The sequence below is a fragment of the Nicotiana tabacum genome, chromosome 14 (assembly GCF_000715075.1).
Source record: "Nicotiana tabacum cultivar K326 chromosome 14, ASM71507v2, whole genome shotgun sequence".
Lineage (NCBI taxonomy): Eukaryota > Viridiplantae > Streptophyta > Magnoliopsida > Solanales > Solanaceae > Nicotiana > Nicotiana tabacum.
This window is the reverse complement of record NC_134093.1, coordinates 100,159,726-100,164,751: the sequence shown is the minus strand read 5'-3', so window position 1 is coordinate 100,164,751 and position 5,026 is coordinate 100,159,726.

Below are 5,026 nucleotides of genomic sequence, written 5' to 3'. Positions count from 1 at the left end.
GCTCACCTGTTTCTTTGCCTGAAAACTTTTTATGTTTCCAAGCAAATAGGGGCATGTTGTGAGCACCTAATTTTTGACCATATTTGAGTTTTTATCATTTTTTTGTATTTAGTATTTTCTTGGTTTAATCTTGATATTTTAACTTTTATATTATTTTATTAGTAGATTTTATAAGAGAATATGTAATATTACTAACAAAGTCTATTACATAAAGGGCGGAAGAATTTATTTTAAATTACGGACCAAATCTAATAAAATTGCTTTCTACTTTTCCTATACTATTTCTTTGTCACATCAATCACCTACTACACTATTCACTTGTCACATCCATCCCTTTTCCCATCATTCATTTTCATCACTCCTCTCATCTTTTCTTCTTATATGTACACACGTGAGGAAGAAAAGAAAAAAAAAGGCATAGGGGAAGATAGTTCTAGAAAAAGAGAGAAAAATGAGAGAGCTAGGGGAAAGAGGGAACGGACATATAGTGAGAGAAAAAAGGGGAATTGAGAGCCAGAAACAGAGAGGGTAACATAGTAAAGAACAGAGGACGGAGTCCAAATCCTTGATTTTCCAAATCCATATTAAAGAAAATTAAACCAAAAAATATTTTTCCATTTTATTATTGAAATAGTTTGAGATTCAGAGTTAGAGTTTGATTTTTTTAATCGAAGTTCATTGCTTGAGCTCGTTTGGAGTTGCAGTCCGTGTTTGGTTCGGAGATTTGTTGATGATCGATATTTTATTTTAGCTGCTGATTCGGGGTATCGTTTGAGGTAAATTTCAAGGTTCGCGGTCCGAGCTCCTGCTGCGGTTTCATTTTCCGGTCGGATTTAGTTCGCCGTAGTTTGCTATAACCGAGTTCTTGTTAATCACCCGTCTAAAAATATTTTCGTTAATCTAAATTCAGAGATTGTTTTAGCTCCACTTTAGGTCCATTCTCTCCTCTTTCCTTTGCTCTTGTTTTTTTTTAGAATTATCTCTTGGGATTTGTCTGTCTTTACTTGCTTTAATTGATCTCCACGGATAAAAAGCTGTTGTGGTATGTTTGTTGATTGAGATGAATTAGTCTAGTTGTTGCTTTTTATTAAATTAGTGGTTGAATTTGATTTCCAGTGCTAGCACGCCAAACTAAAATGAGATTACTAATCCTTAAGAACTCCATTTCAATTTTACTGACTTTGGAATAGTAAATTGGGTATTGGGGTCAATATTTGAAAATATGAGAATCTTGTTAATTGATATTAAATGAAATCTAGACTTTGGTCATAGTTTATGCTTATAATTGGGTTTAATACTAAGTTTAATTATGTTTTATTTGTTTGGACTGCTAGTAGCATGTTTAGACGAACCACGCTTGGGTAGGCAAATTTTTAAGACGTTTATATTTTAGTTTTGATGTGAGAGGTCGTCCCCTAGTTTATTATTTTATCCGGAGAATGCCTCGAGGATTTTGTATAAATTTTATCCGGGGCATGCTCCATAGTGAATGTAATAAGAGGTTGTGATGAACACCGTTAGAATGCTTTAGGCGCGCTTTTAATTAATCTATCGCGATTATGTATACGTTCGCGTGACATAATTGTGATTTTCAAAATTAAAACTGAAGTATGCATTCGTACAACTTTGGGCAAAACAATCTTAATATTAATAAAACGCTAATAATTTTGTACACATACGCGTGGCATAATTTTGGCGCAATAAACAAAACGGTTGAACACGCGCGATTTGTTTCAAAGATAATATTTTAATGATTAAAAGAAAATAGATAAAATATGAAAACCAATAAATCACAGTTTATCAAAAATAATATAAGCCAAATGTAGTCAATAAATCGATCGTGCTAGAACCACGGGACTCGGAAAATGCCTTACACCTTCTCCCCGATCAACAGAATTTCTTACCCGGACTTTATTTTCATTCACCAATAATAATAGAGTCAAACCTTCTTTTGACTAGGGATTCAAATAAAAGGTGACTTGGAACACCCAAAAACTAAATTCTAAGTGGCGACTCTGTAAATAAATTAATCCCTACTCGAGTTTGTCACTTTAATTGAAAAAACTCTTTAATCCATAATTCACATCACATATTACGCATACCCAGTTGCGATTCTCTCTGACAAATAAACTGTTCAAAAAGCAAGAAGTCATTCAAGATATCAGAAAAGGTCACATAAGTAAAGATCTCCAGTTGGAATAAGGATGATTGAGCCACAAACACAATCAGGGTTGGTACAGAGAGCAAAAGTCTCTTGAAAGCAACAACAAAGTCTACCAGCAATGTAGCCAACTACCAATACAGTCAGTCTTCCTGAAGTGAATGGGCACAAAGCCAAGCTGCCAAAGACATCAAGGGCACAAACTGACCACCACTTTTAAAACTCACAAAGTTTCTTTGTTTGAAGCAGAAACAAAACAGTGCAGGATGGCGATCCTTAAAGGACGAATATCACCAAAGGTAAGTTTCCGCAAATTCTCCATTTTCTTTTATTTTCAGCATGTATCACTATTATTCATACATATCTTTTTCGTTGCTTAACCCAGGTAGAATCTTTTCGCCTAGGGGGATCCAGTTCATAGTTCCGAGTAGAAGTAATCTTCGCTCGGGATATTTTACGCAGCTTAACCCAGGTAGAACCTTTTCGCCTAGAGGATCTAGCTCATATTTTGAGTAGAAGTACTCTTCGCCCAGGCTTGCTTTTTGTAGCTTAACCCAGGTAGAACCTGTTCGCCTAAGGGGATTCGGCTCATATTTTCAGGTTAAAGTACTCTTCATCCATGCTTAGTTTACATAGCTTAACCCGGGTAGAACCTTTTCGCTTAGGGGGATCCAGGTCATAGTTCTGGGTAGAAGTACTCTTCGCTCAGGATGTTTTCGGAGCTTAACCAAGGTAGAACCTTTTCGCCTAGGGGGATCCAGCTCATAGTTCCGGGTAGAAGTACTCTTCGCCCAGGATGTTTTACGTAGCTTAACCCACGTAGAACCGTTTTGCCTTGGGGGATCCAGCTCATAGTTCCGGGTAGAAGTACTCTTCGCCTAGGATGTTTTACGTAACTTAACCCAGGTAAAATATTTTCGCCTAGGAGGATCCAACTCATAGTTCCGGGTAGAAGTACTCTTCGCTCAGGATGTTTTACTTAGCTTAACCTAGGTAGAACCTTTTCGCCTAGGGGGATCCAGCTCATAGTTTCGGGTAGAAGTACTCTTCGCTCAGGATGTTTTACGTAGCTTAACTCAGGTAGAACCGTTTCGCCTAGAGGGATCCAGCTCATAGTTTCGGGTATAAGTACTCTTCGCTCAAGATGTTTTAAGTAGCTTAACCCAGGTATAACCTTTTTGCCTAGGGGGATCCAGCTCACAGTTCCGGGTAGAAGTACTCTTCTCTCAGGGTGTTTTAAGTAGCTTAACCCAGGTAGAACCTTTTCACCTGGGGGGATCCAGCTCATAGTTCCGGGTAGAAGTACTCTTCGCTCAAGTTATTTTTCGTAGCTTAACTCAGGTAGAATGTTTTCACCTAGGGGAATCCAGCTCATAGTTTCGGGTAGAAGTACTCTTCGCTCAGGTTGTTTTTAGCAGCTTAACCCAGGTAGAACCTTTTCGCCTAGGGGGATCCAGCTCATAGTTTCGGGTAGAAGTACTCTTCGCTCAGGTTATTTTTCATAGCTTAACCCAGGTATAACCTTTTCGCCTAGGGGATCCAGCTCATAGTTCCGGGTAGAAGTACCCTTCGCTCAGGATGTTTTACGTAGCTTATCTCAGGTAGAACATTTTCGCCTAGGGGGATCCATCTCATAGTTTCGAGTAGAAGTACTCTTCGCTCGGGATGTTTTACGTAGCTTAACCCAAGTAGAACCTTTTCTCCTAGGGGGGATCCATCTCATAGTTCCGGGTAAAAGTACTCTTCGCTTAGGTTATTTTTACGTAGCTTAACCTAGGTAGAGTTGTTTCACCCAGGGGGATCCTTCTCATAGTTCCGGGTAGAAGTACTCTTCACTCAGGATGTTTTACGTAGCTTAACCCAGGTAGAGTTGTTTCTCCCAGGGGGATCCAGCTTATAGTTTCGAGTAGAAGTACTCTTCGCTCGAGATGTTTTACGTAGCTTAACCCGGGTAGAACCTTTTCGCCTAGGGGGATCCAGCTCATAGTTTCGGGTAGAATTACTCTTCGCTCAGGATGTTTTATGTAGCTTAACTCAGGTAGAACCGTTTCGCCTAAGGGGATCCAACTCATATTTCCGGGTAGAAGTACTCTTCGCTCATGGTGTTTTACGTAGCTTAACTCGGGTAGAACCGTTTCGCCTAGGGGGATTCAACTCATATTCCGGGTAGAAATACTCTTCGCCCAGGATCGCTTTTCGCAGTTAATCCAGGTAGAACCTTTTCGCCAAGGGGATTCATTTTAATTTCAGTAATATAGGGCACCAACTCCTAGTTACATTTCTTTTCCGTAATACAGGGTGTCATCCCCTGATTACATTTTCTTTCAGTAATATAGGTCACCATCCCATGATTACGTTCTTTCAGTAATACAGGATACCAACCCCTGATTACATTCTTTTTCCGTAACACATGCTACCAACTCCTGGTTACATTTCCTTACCGGTATCAAGGTACACCAATCCCTAGTTTCTTTCATTTTAGACAAGGTCTCCATTCCCTAGTCTTTTGTTATTTTTATTTTTTTTTCGTGGTACACCATTTTCGACCTTTTATTGCTTTCAATAAAGAAGTAGTTTAGAATTTTATTACAATAATTGACGAAATTTTCCCAGTGCAAACTGGGACAGAAAAATATTGTTTGTTTATTTATTTTGGTGTCTGAGTAAGTTTTACTTCGAGGCACATGGTTCGAGACGATCAAAAGAAGAAGTCTCAATCCAAAATAAAGGAAAGAAAACAAAAAGAAGTGAATCCAGAATGCAGAAGCGGATGAAAAGATGTGAACTGCTCAAGACATGACTGAAATCACGAGCATTGCATTTCCCGTTTTCATCATAAGAGGACGTAGAAGAATGAACTGGCAC